At 34.2% G+C, this 20,420-nt stretch overlaps 1 protein-coding gene across 3 annotated transcripts in view; it reads left to right on the forward strand.

Moving 5' to 3' along the window:
- The first annotated feature begins 277 nt into the window (after positions 1-277).
- The window catches only part of LOC150105819 (homeodomain-interacting protein kinase 2-like), a 325,632-nt gene continuing 305,489 nt past the window's right edge, over positions 278-20,420 (forward strand). The window contains exon 1 of one of the 3 annotated variants that reach the window (XM_090394360.1): positions 278-553. The gene's annotated coding sequence lies outside the window, so the exon portion shown is untranslated. Of the gene's footprint in view, positions 554-836; positions 933-20,420 lie in introns of those variants that run through there. The other 2 variants (XM_090394362.1, XM_090394361.1) reach the window with 2 other exon arrangements.

A 20,420-nucleotide genomic window follows, 5' to 3' on the forward strand; every position in this document is an offset into this window, starting at 1 on the left:
TAGTTGATTTTATTTAACAATATTGAATTTTAACACACACACATATAATTTATTAGAAAGGGATAAAGCGATACGATTTCAATCGAAATATCTATGTAATTTTTACTTTTATTTCCTTGTCTTGTATTTTCATATCGCTGCAAACTCAGTTCTATACTGTGTGTGATTTCTAGGCAAACTAATACATATTTCTTAAAGAGGGATAAACCAGTATGATTTCAATTGATGTATATGGGGAATTCCTGCTTTCAGGTACCGAGGAAAAATATGCTGTTCATAGTGTTCAGTTACGAGTTTACGGCAAACTTTGTTGTCGTGAACGCGTAATGTTAATATTCTGTCGTAATGTGTGTGTCTATGCTGAAAAGAAAAATAAATCCTGATGTGCATAATATATAAAATTACAAAACTAGCCATCTTGCCAAGGGCGTGGACGAGCAGCGTTAACACTGGTATTTTCATGATTTCTTAGTTTATAGTATTATACCGGTTCATAGAGCCGATGCCCTTTGTTTGTAAGAAGAGCGGATTTAAAGAGAAGATAACAAGAAAAGTATACCATTCTTTTCTATTTAGTATATGTATAAAATAAACATGGAATTTTATAAGTATGACTAAATAATAATCTCTGAAAAAAAAAAAAAAAAAAAGGAGTGTGAGTTTTTGATGACTTAGTCGATATACCAGTTCAATCCCTAAACAGATTTCAGTATATTTTTATGCAATACGCCTGTTAGTTTCTTACTATTTTGATGTAATTTTTAATTCAAGTGTGTTCCAGAAATAATTATTAATAATATAATTCTGCTCATTCCCATGTGGTTCAGGAAATAACGGGTTTACAGGTTATTTTGGCAGGCGTATGAACTTAATCTTCTAAGGGCGTCGTATCGTTGAGACGGATATACGATCAGCTGCTAATAGAGGTATAGGTAAAGTATTTTATTACGACCTCCCTTTCTCTCTCTTTCTGCTCTATCAATATTGTTTTCACTCGTTTATGTTCTCGTAGCTTCTAATAAATGGAACATTATTTAAGATTTAAAGAATTTTAAGTGTTGTAATTCAGCACCATATTTCTGATCTTTGATGAAAAGGGTGGATAGTTTATTGTTAAGAATCGTATATGTGCAGTTATTTTTATTTTAAAGTGCATTTAATTTTCGATTAGTTTTAAAATAATTAGATCACTATTAATTTCTCATCCTAGTAGGGCTTAAGTTTACACAAATATTTTATTTTCCCACTTGGATAGGATAGATACCAATAGGTATGTTAATGAGAGAATAAAAAAGAAAGAAAGAAAAATGGTTGAAGAATAAACCGAAATCATTTTCAAGTAAAACACAGGATCTGTACTGGAAGTTAGGAATGTAAAGGTTTCAAGCACTTGAAAACAAAAAAAAAAAAAACTTGCAAAATTTTAGAACTGTTATCTTCTATGTTTGATAGAAGATGGATAAAAAATGACATTATTATTAAAAAGTGTAATGTTTTAAAATGAAGTACAGCATTACATGATGTAATTTGAAAGTACAAAAGTTCTTATGTACTGACAGATAGTTGATCTGTGGGTGAACTGATTATTTAATCTGTATTATATGGATTTTGAGCCCAATATGTCTGTTGTTTGTTGAATTAGAATGCTGTTACCAATAAAGAATAATATTAATGAATTTTAGTTTTTAGCATTATTATTGTGTTCTAAATTTATGGTACTGATTGCCTTAATTTATTTTTGACATTGACATTGTTAAACATCATGAGCAAATAATGTCTTAAATAGTTTTGCACTGATTTTCAAATAGTCTTCAGAGCAGCACAAACAACTTGTCACAACATATACACAGGAAATAACTAGTGTTGAAAATAATTCAAATAATAATAGGCAAAAGAACTCATGACTTGGGCATTCCAATGTTAAATGAAGAGAAATTTGCACTTGTTAGGTTGGAGTTGATTCCCTGACTAAATTCAATTAGTGTTGTAATAAGTTTGATATGAAAATCAGAAATAAAAAGACAGACAGTGAAAATAGGTAAAAACATTGAAACTATCAACTGCATCTTGAATCTTGTAGAACAAGAAACATTTCAGCTACTTAGGCACAATTTTTAGTGAAGATGGATGGCAAATTAAATATGGAAATAGATAACAGAACTAGCAAAGCTGATATGGTAGGAAGTCAACTGAATAAATTTATAAGGAATAAGAGCGTTATTAGTAGAAACACTAAATTTGCTGTATACAAGACAGTGTTCAAACCAATTTACAGCAAATTTAGTGTTTCTACTAATAACACTCTTATTCCATATAAATTTATTCAGTTGACTTCCTACCATATCAGCTTTGTTAGTTCTGTTATTTATTTCCATATTTAATTAGTCTTGGTCTTCCTCTGGATTTGAAGTTTTGAGAAAGATCGGGAGTGAACAGATGGCATCAATGGTAACAGCATATTAAAAATGAGAGTAACTTAACATTGTTAGCATTCAGGAACGTGTTAGCAAAACTAATCTCAGGTGGTACGGTCACTTAAACAGAATGGGAGAGGAAAGGTTAGCAAAACAAGTGTTCTTTGCTAAGATCACAGGAAAAAGATCCAGAGGAAGACCAAGATATAAGTGGATTGATGTAGAAAAAGTGCCTTAGAAATATTGGAGTCTTATATATAGCAGATTAATTTGGAGGAAAAATTGTTGATCGGAAGTTAGTACATGAAAAGGTATATCATTGCTATCATTATATCTTCTACACCCTCTGAGGGTACATGTCAGGAATTTGATGTAAATTAATGCAACCATGCTTGTTAAGGCTAAGGGAGAACTTGCTGCTGCAGACTCCAAAGAATGGGTTACTTGTAATGACTTCTTCTGATTATTTCATTAGTGCTATCTTATGTGAAGAGGTATCCAAAGCATTGTGTGTGTGTGTGTGTCTGTCCTGACTTTGCCATAATAATGGTAATAAATGTATTGCTAGTGTTCTCCAAGCAGATGCTAGCAGATCTTCCTATCTGCTGTTAGACAAGTTACAGGTATAAAGGACATTTCATGCACTCCTGGATGTGATAGAAGATTGAGTTTGTCCTTTGGTGAGTGGATGAGGGTGTTAGTTTTGGGTTGGGATGTGGATGGTGTTGTTGGTAATATTTATTTAACTTAACTATTTTAACTTGTGCTAAAGCACAAGTTAACATCCTCTCCCCATTCTAATTTCTTTGTCATTCCTTATGATATATATATCCTTCATATTTTTGATTGCATATATTAGTTATGTGCATATGAATATGATTTGACCAAGCTCTCCACATTGTGTATTATGTGGGAGAGATTACACAAGTTGAGATAAATGTGTAGCAATTGCAGGCAGTGGGCTAGGGACATCAGAGATTGCTACAATAATTAGGACACTGACATGGAGCGAACAAGAAGTAGAGAAGATTCTTCTATAGTCAGCCACTATCTCTCTTTTTGCTGTAGTTAACTAAACAGTGAACTAATGGTGATGCCATCTAGGAAGATTCCAATATGGAGCGAACAAGAAGTAGAGAAGGTTCTTCTACAGTCAGCCACTATCTCTCTTTTTGCTGTAGTTCACTAAACAGTGAACTAATGGTGATGCCATCTAGGAAGATTCCAATAGCCAACTTTTTTTTTTTTAAAGTTTGTGATAAAAGTCCAAGATGGTTTCTCCTTCTTGAACTTGGACTTCCTGTGTGTGTGTTTCATTTTCTTTAAAAAGTATTTCCAGCATTTCATGATTGGTCATTTATGGAATATATATATATATACAGAAATTTTCCATAGGATAGCAAGACATATACTTTTTATCTGTGGAATTAGAATTAGCAAAACTAAAAATATTAATATAGCCATGATAAAACAAAAAAAAAAAAAAAAAAAAGAAATTAAAAGGGAACAAAACATATAGATGGTTTTACTATGGAGTGGACCAACATAACAGAGCTTCTAGTGAAGTGATTTTAATCGATAATAAATGGAAAAATAGAATATGAAAGTAAAATTTTGTAAATGATCAAATTATAACAGTTAAATGAAAAACAAATAGCAGCTACTTAAATATAGGAGTATATGCTCCTTAAGAACGTAGAAAAGAGAACTCTGAACAATTTTTTGTGGAACTACTACAAAAACATTTACAAGATGTAATAAAAATGACTTAAAATTAAAATCTACTGTATGTTATATATTATATTATCTCCTATATCTCCTACTGTATATCTGTATATGTATATATAATAGTAGGAGATGCTAAAGTTGGAAATAATCCAATCCCAAATGGTTACTCCTGTATTTTCAATAATTTTTAAAAGTAACTAATACTTTTTTTTTTCAAAAGAAAAAAAAAAAAAATATATATATATATATATATATATACTTGGAATGGCAGAAGAACAAGATATATAATTGATTATATCATTACTAATCAGAAACTAGCTGCATGTCTAAGAGACATACATGTTTACAGAGGAAATGAAATTTTTTTTTCAAATCATTACTAAAATGGAAATTCTAACAAAATGGAGAAAGGAAATAAGAAAAAAAAACAAGAAATAGAACACACATCTAAAGTATATCATTACAAGAAGCATTAGGATGCTATATCAATTACGATTAACAGATTACCTAAAAGAAGCCAAAATCATTGAAAATATTGAAGAATGGAAAACTTTGATAAAGATAATTCATAAAGAAGCCTCTCAAGTACATCATCATCAAATTCCTGCCATGTACCCTCAAAAGGTGTACAGGATATGATAGTACAACATGAAAAAAATTACATCATTACTAACTTCCTATCTACAATTTTCCTCCAAATCAGTCTGTTACTTGTCAAGACTCCAACATTATCAGATCTTGTATTTCTATCGTCTAAGGCACTTTGTACCGTATCAATCCACCTATATCTTGGTCTTCCTCTGGGTCGTTTTGCTACCAACCTGGCAGAGAACACTTGTTTTTGCTAATCTTTCCTCGCCCATTCTGTTTAGGTGACCATACCACCTGAGATTAGCTCTGCTAACGCATTCCTGGATGCAGACAATATCAAGTTCTTTCCTAATATCCTCGTTTTTAATATGATATTGCCATTGATGCCATCTGTTCACGCCTATAATCTTTCTCAGGACTCTCATATCTGCGGTCTCTAGTCTTTGGTCAAGTGTTTTACTTCTGATCCAGCTCTCAGATCCATAAGTTAAAACTGGTTTGAACACTGTCTTGTATACAGCTAATTTAGTGTTCCGACTAATTTCTCTCTTATTCCATATGAATTTATTCAATTGACTTCCTACCATACCAGCTTTGCTGATTCTATTGTCTATTTCTATATTTAATTTACCATCTTCAGTAAAAATCGTGCCTAAGTAGCTGAAATGTTTCACTTGTTCCACAGGTTCTCCATTCACAACACAGTTGACATTTTCAATGATTCTACCTATTTTCATTGTCTTTGTCTTTTTATTGCTGACCTTCATACCATATCTATTACAACAGCTATTCAATTTAATCAGAAAATCCTGCAGACTTGTAGCAGATTTATTTAGAAGTATAACATCATCCGCATAAAGCAAAGAGCTGATATTAACATCTCCAATTTTGATATCATGTTTAATACCACTTTCCTTCATAATGTGATCCATATAGATAATGAATAACAGAGGGGATAATGTACATCCTTGTCTCACACCAGATTTAACATTAAACCATCTTCCTGTACTTCCTTCAATTCGAACTGCTGACTTACAACTCAAATAAAGACTAAGTATTGCTTGATATAATGCCCCATTGACACCATATGACTGTAGCATATTGAATAGCTTCTCTCTTGGCACCTTGTCATATCATATGCCTTTTCCAAATCGACAAAACTTAAATACAGATCTCTGTTATATTCCCATGATTTCTCGACTATTTGTCGTAAAGTGAAGATATGATCCTGACAGCCTCTATTTGACCTGAATTCAGCTTGTTCTTCACCAAGCTTTTCTTCCACAATTCTTCTCAACCGTTTCTCAAGTATACTTGCATAGATCTTCCCAGTAACACTCAGTAGGGAAATACCTCTGTAATTCTCACATTCAGTTTTATTTGCATTTTTATATATGGGTACTATGAGAGCTATACTCCAATCATCTGGAATTTGTCCCTCTGTCCAGGCTTTCTGAACTATGCAGTGCAGCCAATGTAAGACTCTTATACCACCATACTTCACCATTTCTGGTCTAATATCATCTACTCATGCTGCCTTTCCACATTTCAAGACTTTAACATGTTCATTGCCAAACACGCGATGCGAGTTCTCACCAAAAGGCCGATCATGCGTTATCGCGTGGACGTCGTTAACAAAATAAAAAAAAGTTGGCCACCACACGAAATTCAAATTCCAATTTTCAGCTTGGCAATGAAAGTGTTAATGGCTTTTTCTACTTCAAGTATCGATATGTATTCCTGACTGCATGCTTGGTCAGTGTTTTTTATCACTTAGCTGTCATCATTGCTTGTTTCATTTAGCAGTTTTTCAAAGTAATTACTCCATACTTCAAGGATATCTTTTTCTCCCGTTTTTATGTCACCTTTATCATCTGTAGTTCCTTTTGCAGCACTCTTTCCTCATCTGAGCTTTTTTCAACAGCCTCCAGGATATCTTGCCACCTTCTTGATATTTATTTTCTATATTCTTGCCAAAGTCCTCCCATGACTTTTGTTTAGCTAGTTTTACACAGTGTTTTCTCTAAGAGCACAAACTGACTTATTTGACAAGAACTTTTGATATGCTTTCTTCTTTTCCTTCACTGCCTCTTTAACTTCTTGTGTCCACCAGGGAGTTCTGATTTTTTTATCCTTGCAGACAACCTCACCACATGCCTCTCTGGCAGAATCAATCAATGTTTTCTTCAGAGTTTGCCACTGAATCTCCAATGTTTGATTCCTGTTCTCAAACTCTTTCATTTTTTTCTTCAATAATCTTTGTGTATTTTAGTCTACAGTTCACATCTGAGAGCTGCTCAACTTTTATTCGCTTTAAAACTTTCTTACATGTTATTCTTTTCAATATGAAATTCAATTTTATCCTGCTCAAGACTAAGTAGTGATCACTTCCAATTTCAAATCCTCTGTACACTCTGGTGTCCCGCACCAGGGAGAAACCATCACTATCAACAATAACATAGTCAATGACACTTTTCTTATTCCTTGCCTCTTCTCTCCATGTGAATTTGTGCACATTTTTATGTTGGAACATGGTGTTAGTAATAACCAGTCCATGTCCTGAGCAGAAATCCAACAAATATATGCCATTATTATTAGCTTTGCTCTTTTCTCCAAATTTTCCCAAAATATTTTTGTATGTCTGACAATCATTTCCTACTCTGCTATTTAGATCCCCAACAAGGACCAAATTTTCCTTTTTCATTGTGTCAGTTGCTTTTTCTAAAGCCTCAAAAAATTCCTCCACTTCTACCTTAGTAGAACCTTCTGTGGTACATAGGCACAAATAAGTCTCATTGTCCAGTTCCCCATTCTCATATTTGCCCACATTACTCTACTTGAGACTGACTGCCATTCAAGAAGATTAGCCTCGTATTTTGTGTTCAATACTATGGCTACTCCTTCTTTTCCTTGATTGTCATTGCCTGAATATAACATTTTGTATTTATTGCTCAGAAAGATCTCACCCGTTTTTGTCTTTTTTGTTTCAGTCACCCCTATTATGTCGATCTGGTACTTATCTATTTCCTCAGCTAGCTCTATTTCTTTGCCATTCAGGCTTCTTATGTTGATAGTACCGATCTTTAACTCTGGTGATGTTGATTTGGTGTTTGTTTACAGATTTGTTCCAGTAGCTGACTTTTCACTGTTTGCCCTGGTTACCTGGCGAAAACAACGGGGCCCTTGTTTAACCGGGCGACGCCCCAGCCGGCATGAAATTTTGTCATATCGTACCATCATTTTTTTTTATTTTGGTTTAACCAATAAGAATACAATTTGGTTGGCTAAATCCCAAATTGCCAGCCCATCCTCGTTCGTTCAGTATCCAAGTAGATACCCAACAGGGTGCACCACGAGAAGATGAGGATTGGACATTATGTCAGAAGCCCTGGTCGGTTCTCCGCATTCCTTTAAAGGCTATGTGGAAGTCTCCTCTCAGTTATACAGCTTTGACCCTTAAGCACCCTGAAGTACTTGGAAAGAAAAATAAAATATTAAAAAGAATAAAATTTTGGCAGAGCATTTGACAAAGTTAAAAGAAGCATTTTATTTAACATGTTAAAAGAAAGACAAATACCAAACAATATTCTAAAAGCTATCATAAGTATATATGAAAATAATCAAATGCAAATTAGATTAAATTATGAGCTATCATGTATGAGAGAGAGAGTTAAACCAAGGAGTCCGACAGGTTCAACAAATCTTTTTAATATTTATCTAAATGAAATAATAATAAAATGGAATAAAAATTTCCATCACTGTATTAATCTCACTTACTGTGAACTTAAACACTCTCCTTTTTGCTGATGAAAAAATAATAATTACAAATTCTGAAGATAACTTACAGAAAGATATTTTAAATTTAAATGAGATAGCCAAAGATTATGGAATGATAATGTCAACAGAAAAATCAAAAATGACGGCCTTTAAAAGGACAAGATCCAGTAAGAACTAAAATAATAATAGATAACAAGATTTTAGAACAGGTGAATTCATTTAACTACCTAGGATGTATGATTACATATGAAAAAGATATAAGCTAAACATTGAAAAATATTTAAAAATAACAAGTATAATTAATTCTATATTTAAACCTAACCTAGTTCAAAAACAAACCAGACTAAAAGTATACAATACATTAGCCATACCAGTCCTATGGTATGGAAGTGAAATCTGGACAATAAAACAAAAAGAGCTGAAATGAAGTTTGAGTAAAACTGCAAAGTATACTCTATTCGATCACAAAATAAATTATGAAAGAATTAAACCAGGAATCAGTAATAGAAAAAAATTAAAAAAATATAAACATAAATGGATGGAACATGTTGAAAGAATGAAAACAGATTTCCAAAACAAGCCTTAAATTACAAACCACTATGAAAAGAAAACCAGGATGTCCTCTTAGGAGATTCAGCGATGACTTCTAAGGCCGGAACAGGCCACTCTAGGCCTAAATCCTTGACAAATATGATGATGATGAATAAAAATTTGGATCACATTTATAGAAAGCGAAATAAAAGAAAAACAAATGGCATACAAATCATTCCTTAAAAAACATACAAAAGAGACAGAAATAATATACAAAGAAAAAAGAAAAATAGCTAAAACCATAGTAGAGAAAGTCCAAGATTCTTAGGACAGATTTATTAATGAAATAGGAATAGATATGCATGGAAGACAAAACTTAGCATACAAATATTATGGAAATTAAGCAATGAAGAAAGAGATACCACACAAGAGAAACAACGAATAGAACATTACAAGAATTTATGATATGATCCATGTTTAATAACAGATAACAATGAAGAAATCAGTACTGATATAGAACCAGTTAGATTAGAACTAAAAAAAAAGAAATAATATCTAAAAATAGAAAATCAACCAGATTGGTTGGCATGAATACAGAACTTTGGAAATGTGGTGGTGGAGAATATATACATCAATAAATTAAAGATGCCAAGAAATTATATTCTTGGTTTAATCCTTTATCCAAGTGTAAGCAAACAAAGTTTGCACCTGAAGTATTTTCAGGACAGGGAAACTCATATATAGTAATATATGAAGCTAATGACTTCACATCGCTTGCCTTAGTGTCGTATAATGCAAAGCACATGTCCTTATGGACATGTATAATGCTATGCATTATGGGAAGGGTCACTACCCAGCCTGGTTTCAACCTTTATTGAGGTATATTTAAGTAAAGACCTCTTTAAAAATTAGGACGATCCATAGACCACTCCATAGTGGCCGAAAGACCGTCCAACTCAGCGTTGTTCCACTCAGTGACAGGCTCACTCCATCACCAAGAAAGAAGAACTTCTCAGTGTTGGCTCTACCCAGTGGCAGGCTCACCTCACCACCAGCCAGAGCCATAATCTCAGCAGTGGCCCTACTCAGAGACAGGCAAAAACCTATCCCCAAGCAGAGCCTCTCAAAGCCAGCCCCCACCAGTTCCGACCCCTATCGAGGTCTCATCAGTGGGAGCCAAATCCAGAGGTGATACCAAGGTTGAAGTAAGGTGGAAGTCATATTTCCATGTACAAGTAGCCAAAAGGTGTCAGACCTTATTATTAAAATACTCTGGATTAGAGATAGAAGTTTTTTCATTTGCTTATACTATAAATTAAAGATGCCAAGAAATTATATTCTTGGTTTAATCCTTTATTCAAGTGTAAGCAAACAAAGTTTGCACCTGAAGTATTTTGAAGACAGGGCAACCAAGAATATAATTTCGTGGCATCTTTAATTTATAGTATAACCAAGTGAAAAAACTTTCCACAGAAGGGAACTATATTATTCAAAGTATTAGATAGGTATGTAGCTTATCTTCAACTCTATTCAATATATATATATATATATATATTGATCAGATTATTAAAATATGGAAAGCAACAATAAAACAAGGTATCCAGTTAACCAGAAGATAAGAACTATTATCAGTACAGTGCTGTATGCAGATTATATTACATGGCAATGAAGATGACCCTCAAAAATTAATTTCGAATTAAGACAAAAGAGCAAAATAAGTGAACAATACAATTTAAACATTTCACAAAAGAGAACAAATGTCATGACATTTAAAGGTTGAAATCATGTTAGATCAAAAATAGTCATAGAAAATACTAGAACAGATGACAGTTTAATTATTTAGGTTGCATGATGCATATCTAAAAGATAAAGATATAGAGGAAAAAATAAAGAAATTTCAGTAAATCTGTGGAACAGTTAAAAGGACACTGAATAATAAAAAAAAAAAAAAAAAGACAAACTCATCTAAGGTTTTATAAAGTAATGGCCACTTTCACTCTATTATATGGTTCAAGAACATGGACTGTTAGAAAGAAGAAAATAAAATACAAGCTGCAGAAATGAGATTTTTAAGAAGAATTAAAGGATTCACAAAATTGGATCATATAACAATTGAAGACACCAGAAGAAAGCTAGATATTCACAATGTAAACAAAAAGATCAAGAAATATAGAGAGAAATGGAAAGAGTATCTATTTAGGATGGAAATATATCAGCTACCAAAAGAGATGGATAAATATAAATCAAAGGGAATGAGAGAGGAGATGAAGACCCAGCTGCAAGATGGAAAGACTATTGAAGCCAGAACAGGCACATGCCTAATCCTTGAAGAGAAGATGCATCAAAAATTTTTTGTTTTTGTAATCCACTAAGTGATAAGCTTACTTTATAAATATATTTCTTTTCCTTTTTATTATTCTTGTATCTGTTAAAAAGGGAGCTAACCTTATTGTAGCAGGCTGGCTGGATTTAATGTGTAGCAAGCTAATGACTTTCAAAACTGTTATATTATTATTATTACCACCCCAAGACCTCATGGAGTCAAAGACTCATCTGGGTTATCTAAAGAAAATTTGTGCAAATATTTTTGTCTCACATGCTTAATTTCAAGAGGTGGGGATTAAATTTTGATTTCTTTTTATAGTAAATGTAGAAGAGTATAGTGAATAATGTAACATGCAGTCATTTAATAAGAGCTTATTTTTAAATAACTGACTAGTGGTTAGAGCACTTCTTTTATGTGAAGTTTTGATCATACTGTGAAAAGATTGGGTTCTGGATTTTTGATGTGTAGCAGGAAGAGGAAGTGATATTGGAGAAGAGGAGAGAATATCCACAGATGAGTAATTAATATCTTTGTTGCAGAATATTATCTATGAGGATAAATTCGAGGACTACAAATTAAAAAGAAAGCTTGGAAATGTTAAATGAGAGAGAAATAACAGACATTGAGTAGGCCAGAAAAGTTGAGGTGGCATTGAAAAGCATAATAATGGGATATTTCTAGAAGTTGAATTAAGAGTGCATTCTTTTACCTGGAGAATAGTAGTAGTAACTTCATTTTTATTTTATGAAGTGTGATAAGTATTGATAATAATGCTAATGCTGCTATTAATGATAATTGATTCTAAAATGTTAAAATAATATCATTGCCATTATTATTTGGGTATTTCTTATCTTCCAATGTACCATAGGTTGATCAACCCATCCTGTTTGGGATTAGATTACGGTATTGTAATTAATGTAATATTTATTACAGTATATTTATTGTAATGTTCTCAGAAAGGCAATTTTATACATTTTACACATTTGTATTGTAATACATTGGAGCAGCAGTATGTTATAAAATAAAGTGGAATGTGCATTTCCAAGCATCATAAAAACATTTTCAAATGCACTTGTTCATACATATATTTATTGCATTTAAATACCTAGCCACACTACGGTATTGCAGCAGCAAAGATGTGGCTGTTTTTCAGAAATGTGTATCTATTCTATAATTCAATCATAAACAATAAAAATCTTTAATTATTCTTTTTTTTTTTCCCATATCTAATTCCTTTTTGTGATTATGGTTTATTTAAAATGCATCATGGTATTGAACTGGGAGGTTATATCATCAGTCTGTTTAATCGTGTTGAATTATTTCATTACATCAGTTAATGCTTGTTAAGGATCTCCTAGTCATTTTTTTTTTTTTTTGTATAAAAAAAATATCTGTTTGGAATGCAGCACCCTGAAACCTGTACCAGTGCTCTGTTCAGTGTGATTTCAGTTAATACTTAAGGTTTTTGTTATACATAAACAGCATTGTTTGAGTTATTGCTGTACATATAAATTCTATAAACGTGTGGACAGACTTAAACGTGTGGACAGACTTATGTGTTCGTCGAACATGTTGTTTATTATTTTAACGGTATAATAGAACACAGAAACTAAGTAAATAATTAATTTATTGACTTGATGCTGATATTTCGCTGGTATTATAACCAGCATCTTCAGAGCACAAAAACACTGTTTGTCACAATACGCGAGACTAAAACAACATGGTGTACTTAACCAAAATTGTAGCAGCAACACAAAGACTAGAGTCCTGATTTTGGCGCCCTCTATCTGGAAAAAAAAAAAAAAAAAAAACGCTATCATATATTACTAGAGTCCTAGAAAAGTGCTAGTTTTTTCTTAATATGACTGTCTCCCAGATCTTCGGCAAGTTAATACAGCCATATTTGTTGAGATTTGGAGTGTGTTTTAGGGCTTCTGTCGCCTCTAAGAACAATCTCTCTGATTTATATGGGTTTCTGTGTAGTACTTTTGTGTTTTTCCAGTTGATCCTGTGTGCAGGGGTATCCAGAGCATGGTCTGCTAGGCCCGACTTCCCATAATGATATTTCCGGACGTATCGTTTATGTTCGCTGATGCGGATATTCACAGTTCTTCCTGTTTGACCGTAGTAGGCTTGATTGCATGAGCAGGGTACTTGGTAGACTCCTGGATGTGATAAAGGAGGAATGCTGTCCTTGGGTGAGCGGATGAGGGTGGCTAATTTGCTACATGGTCTGAATGTGGTGCGTAATTTATGTTTATTGAGGATTCTTGAGATCTTTTCGGATGTGCCTTTAATGTAGGGGATGGTGACTGTTTTGTTGTAGTTCTCTGTGGTAGATGGTGGGAGGGGTTTCTTAGGAGTGTTTAGTATTTTGTTTATTTTTTGTGGATTGTAGCCGTTGGCCAAGAAGGTGTGGCGTAAGTGAGTCAGTTCAGCAGTCAGAGCCTTGTCATTTGAACAGATTGCTCTCGCTCTATGGGTTAGCGTTTTTAATATGCCATATTGTTGAGAAGGATGATGGTGTGATTGTTTGTGTAAGTATCTGCCTGTATGTGTGGGTTTTCTGAAAACTGAAAATGATAAGGAAACATCTGGGAGACGTGTGATGAGTGTATCCAGGAAGGGCAGACAGTTGTTGGCTTCCAGTTCCATAGTAAAGTGGATTTTTGGATGTTGGCTATTTAAATGTGCTAAGAATGTTTTCAATGTCTCAGGGCCATGTGGCCAAATAGCAAGCACATCATCAACATAGCGTAGCCAAAGTGTTGGTTTGAGAGTGGCTGTATTGATTGCTTGTTTTTCCAGGTGTTCTATGTAAAAGTTGGCTAGGGGGGGAGAAAGGGGGGAGCCCATGGCTGTCCCATCAATTTGTTTGTATATTTTCCCTTTCCATGTGAAATATCCTGCATGTATTGTGAATTTGAATAGTTCAAATATATCAGGAGGGAAGTGTGACTTCAGTAGATTGAGGGTTTCTATTAGTGGTACATTTGTGAATAGTGAAGTGATGTCAAAGCTTACTATTATGTCTGAGCTTTTTAGGGTGAGGTGTTGTAAGATGCTTTTTAGGCGTGCTGAATTTTTGATAAAGGAGGGAGAATTGTTAGTGAGAGTGGCTAGTAGCTTCGCTAAATGTCTAGCCAGTTTGTATGTGGGACTATTTATACTGTCCACAATTGGGCGTAGGGGTGTGCCTGGTTTGTGAATTTTTGGTGATCCATAGATCCTCGGTCAATAAATTAATTATTTACTTAGTTTCTGTGTTCTATTATACCGTTAAAATAATAAACAACATATAAATTCTATACTGATGCACTTGCCACTTCCTCTCCAATTCATTCCACTTGCTTATCTTGAGAAATATGATAAACAAATGGAATGGATTGGAGAGGGGACTGGTGTGCGTGTGCACATGCATGCATGCACTACCTCTCCAATTCTTTTCTCATCCTATTTAACTCTAGTTTTATTGAAAAACCTTTAAACATTATAGGATAGGTGTTTCAAATGAAGGTGAATTATTTTTTACATACAGAAGTGACAAATTTTTTCCCTGCCAGAAAGCTACTGTTGTCATCTCATCCTGCAAAATAGGCACATCAGATTGAGAACATATCCATAATAATTGTCCTCATAATCTTAGTTGTTTTGACTATAATTCTGACCAAAACTCAAAGTTTCTCAAGTTCCAAAAAAATACTCCTTGTTCTCTTGTCTGTTGAGGAATATTGAAAACTTTTTCCTGTGTCTGTTCTATAATAGCCTTTTATGTTGTCATATCTTCTCTTGTTCAGCCTGTTTATCAACTTTTGTATTCCACAGTCCCTTATATCTTTTTTTTTTTTAGTGATATCCACTAATGAAAAGTATAAACCTATAGTATGTTAGCACTGTGGGTGTTGTATTTTTCCCTTAGTCTTGGTGTTATACTGGTTACCAAGTTCTATATCTCAAAACACATTGAAGCTTTGAATCCAAACTTAGCATAGTAGTCCATCATGTTCAGGTCTTATAAAGCAACCACTGGCATGCTTATCCCTGCTCATCAGTGTCATTTGCAGTCTGCAATTATCCTTTGCTCTATTTTTATCACTTCTGCAATGCATCTTCTATCCTCAGCTCTGTCTGCTATCACTCTTAGATCTCCGGCTTCATTAGTTTCTTGAAGTCCCACAAAAAAATGTTATCAGTAAAATACAAACTTATTTTAAACCCTTGGAAGCATTGACTTTTCTCATTGATTGAGCAGATCTCTAGATCCTGGCTAGTTGTAACCCACCTGTTTCAATATCTGGCATATACTGCAAGTTTGTCTATGGCTGATCACTTGATAATAAGATAACCATTAATAGTTTGTAGTACATGGATTCGAAGTGGCTGAATATTGTGTCATTACTGTAATAACATATATTGTAACTACTTTTCTAGATTCTCATCCCTTAAATATAGATGCTAGATGCTTAGCACTTATATTAAAATTATACAGATATAAGTTAGAGTGCACATCAGTTTTAAATGGAAAATAACTTCTCTTGGCCTAAGACTAGATTTTTTTTCATACACATTTCTTCCATGCGGTTAGCCTAGTGGTTACACGCCTGGGGAAGGAGTGTCCTAGGTTCGATTCCCGTTGGTGATGTGAGGAGCTTAAGGATCTTCCTCAGTCATAGCCAAGTTAGCCGGTCTTGGGCGTGGCCAGCAGGGTTTTTTCCCAGTTTTTCCTTGGATTTTTCTTCCCACAAAGCAGCCAAACTGTCTCCATGAACACACGCTTTGACAGACATGGGATACTACTGGGAATAAGGAGCAACCAACCTATTCTGCTGGATTATCGGTTAAGGAAGCTTGCACGGTAAAATGTGTAGGCTTGGGTGAAAGTGTAACATACGATGATGCATTTCTTGTGTTTGTTGTATATCTAGATGTAGGACCAGTGGCAATGTAACAACTCGCATGTGGTTATCTAAATAGTTAATTACAAGTTACAAACAAAGAACCTCAAATATGGAAGTTCAAAATGTTCTACTCAAAAACTAACAATTTTAAAAATGCAGCATTCTTTAAAAAAAGTGCATTGAAGCAAAATGTTACTCCACCAGTTTATTCGGAAGATTAAGTATTCACTTGCAAAGGATTTTTTTTTTAGGGTGTTCTGTGTGCTTTTTTAACCATTATCATTTCAGGACTAGATGTACTGTGATAGAAAATTTTGTTGCCACTTTCTCATCAGTCACTCATATCTTTACATTCTGACAAAGTACAGAATGTTGTTCACTTTTCAGCCTTTTTTTTTTTTCCCTTTTGTTGTTCAAAACTCCAAAGTTTTGTGTGCATTAACAAAGCATTTTAAACTTGGGACTTTGTGTACAAAAAATTGTATATGCATGTGTGTGTGTGTGTGTGTGTATCCTAATTTACCCTGATGGATAGACCTACACCTTTCACCATGTAGGTATCAGAACTGAAATCCTATGGAATAGGTTGGTTACTCTGTAGATGCGTGTGTTCATGGGGCTGGTTTGATCTGGTCTGGGATTAATTAAGTTGTGGTTTTTCATCCTGAAAAACAGGTGAATAACCTGCAAGTGAGTGCATGCATGTGCACATACAAATTAAGACACACACACACACACACACACACACACACACACACACACACACACACACACACACACACTTGAAAGTTTTTTTTAACTTAGTTATACTATAAATTAAAGATGCCAAGAAATTATATTCTTGGCTTAATCCAAGTGTAAGCAAACAACAATAATATTTCTTGGCATGTATAATGATACACACACAGGTCTCATAATCTTACTTAGTCTTTCACCAGGAAGAACGTCAGAAAATAGTTTGTTTAAAGCAAGCTTTCCTGGTTCAAACTTGGTTGTGTCAAAAACTTCTGCTCCAGAATTAACACCCAATCTTTCGTGCCCATGAGTTTAACATGCAACACAAAAATAAGCCTATATTCAGCCCATTCCAAAACATGAAGATAAAATTCCACCATCAAACTATTGTCCCATCACTTTCACTTCAGTTCTCTTCAAAATGATGAAAAAATCGCAAGTTCTTTTGTTATGTGGTCAGCAGAGCAGAAATAATTGCAGATGAATAATCTTACTAGATGGAGCCAGGTGGTCATGTGATCATTGACATAGTAGAGCTTTTAATCACATGATTAGGGTATTTCATCCTGGTGAAGGTTTTATTCCTCGAGGGATAATGAGAATCTAAGAATTAGAAGTGAATAAAATGAGAACATTTAGAGTATTAAGTGCTCTGGATGTCAGCAAGGCAGTGGGACTAGATCAGATTTTGTGATGTTTTGAGCAAATGTGCTAAGGAACTGACTTTGCCACTATTGACTTGGCTGTTTAGCCTTGCAGCTGGAATAGTAATGGAAGAGTATTGCATAACAGTAATGATAAAATTAAGGCATTGAAGACCGGTTTGTGTTTCTTTCATAAGATTTTGGAGATATTATTAAGAGCTTATATATAGAATGGGACACACTAAGATAATATTATTTATGAAGGTCAACATAGATTTGTTAAGGGATGTTTCTGTTTTAGTAATCTGGTCACCTTTATTATTTTTACATTTCTCTACGCTATACAACCCATCATCTATACTACTTAATCTTCCCACACATTTGTGCTGTTTACCACTCAATGGTATTTTTGTTTCTGTGTTCTGTGGCCAAATTGCCTGGATGTGGAATGAAAAAAATCTGAGTTTCTGGGAGGGAGGAATCCTATCTTCACATGAGATTGCCCAACTTACCTTCAGTTAAAAAAAGTCCACATAACGATTCCTTTCATTATGAGAACATATGGGTTTAGATATTAAAAAAGTGGATTGAATTGACAGATTTTGATAGTTGTATATAAGGAAAGTTAAATGTGGGATTCCACATTTAATTTTCCTTAATTCATTAAACATTATTCATTGAGTTGCATCATGCAGATTGGGAGGGTATTAGTAATTAGCATTGTGGCTCTTCAGGAGGATTTTTATAGCTAAAAAGTTGGGAAATGGAATGAGGATGAAAGTGAAATGTATTATTATTATCAAAGACCCTCAAGGACTCAACGAGGACTCATTCACATTAGATGCACTTACTGCTTCAACATATAAACTTTTCTATTCGCTGTTCTATCTGAGAAAAATGTAGTTCTCACCCCTTTCTTAACTGCACACAAACTGAACTTCAATGGATATCCCTTCCTTTCTTCTTGTCTTCTCTCCATATTCCATATAATAAAAATTTTCATCAACTGATATAACACCCTTTCAGAAGTTTATGTTCCTCTGTGATATCACCTCTCTTTGTCTGCAATGCACATACTCCCAATTTGTTCTCATAATCTACATTCCACAATCCTGATATCGTCACTCTTTCCAATGTATCAGCATCACCATGGAAATTAGGAGACCAGACCTGCACACAGTAGTCCAAGTGATGTTGTATCAAGGCCATGTAAAGAGGCAAAATGACTTATCTTACATATCAGTGCTTATGTCAGCATCACTGTTGGAAATCTCATCATGCCAAAGTGTATAACTGTACACTTATTAACATTGAACTGATAGCCATTATCATTTGCTTACTCAAATGCAGCCTGTTCAAACTATTCTGTAAGTGCTATATATCAGTAGCATTCCTGGTGGTTCTATCTCTTTTCATCATAAGCAGGCAATTGAAGAACATCTGTCAGGTCCTTCTCAATATCATTAATGTATATATTAAACAACAGTGGTCTAAGGACTGATCACAGGAATACACCGGTCACTTTAAATTTGGTAGATTCACACTCTCCATATGCCACTTTATGATACCTGTCAGCCACCTCTTGTCCAATTCATTTATTCCAACAATGGTTAACATTCTCCAGTTTATGTAACAGCCTCCAGCTTGGTCCACCTTTGCTATGAGTTTGCCAAGGGATGTACCACCTTACCTCAGTTCTGAAGATATTTTCAGGTGCAAGCTTTGTTTGCTTACCCTTGGATAAAGGATTAAACTAAATTTATTATAGTCTTACCAAGTGCAAAATAAACTTCCTGTATCCCTTTCCTTTATCTGGCTTATCCATAGGTCTGTAGTTAAGCATTTCAATTTTTGCACATTCTTTTCATTCCTGTGGGATGTTTCCTGAGTTTGGGCTTGCCTAGTTTGGTTGAGCATGCCTTGAGCATATGCGATAATATTTCATGGCACCTGTTTTGTGCCAAGTGGTAAATCAGATGGTTCATGAGCCTCATCCTCAAAAAGAAGTTTTCTTATGTATATTGTCTTGTGTAAATCAGATGGCTCATGAGCCTCATCTTTAAAAAGAAGTTTGCTTATGTTTTGCCCAAAATGCTTTCTGGGTCTTCCTCTGTGTTCATTAGTTGGTCTGTAGAGAGCATGAGCATTGAACATTGGTGATGGTGGATGTCTAAGTTGGTGTACTAACCATCTCAAGTGAATTTTTTGAATTGTTTCTATTAGGGACCTTTGCTGGCCTTCTTCAAGAATGACGATATTAGGAATGTGATCTTACCATTTAAATCACAGTTTTGTTTTTAGGCATGTTGTCCCAAAGCTATTGATGTAACTGCCTGTTGAGTAGTGATGTTCCATGTCTGGTCATCATATGTAAATATGGCTTGACTGGTGGTTTTGTACAGACAAAACCACCAATATTTGTGGTGTTTGAGATTGGATTTGGTATTTGTGGTGATGAGATTAGATTTCTAGATATTAGAGTTTTATGGAATTGAAGAGCTTTTTGCTTTTTCATCACTATGTTAGAGTATCAGTTAAGAACAAGATACTGAAAAATCATGTATTTCTTCAAGAATGTGGTCATTTAGTCTAATATTTCCATTGGATGGAGTTCTTCACAGAGACTCTCTGGCACCATCTTTTTACTATTACCCTGATTATGCATTCTGACTCACAGTAACTCTTGAATAACTTCAGAATGACTCTTGAAGATTTAGCAGGACAAACCCACATAAGTAGTCTGTTTTTGCAGACTTTGGGACTAGCTTTATTGCTG

This window comes from Typopeltis vanoorti, chromosome 6 (assembly GCF_054136105.1).
Source record: "Typopeltis vanoorti isolate ZY-2024b chromosome 6, IOZ_Tvanoo_1.0, whole genome shotgun sequence".
Classification (NCBI taxonomy): Eukaryota; Metazoa; Arthropoda; class Arachnida; order Uropygi; family Thelyphonidae; genus Typopeltis; species Typopeltis vanoorti.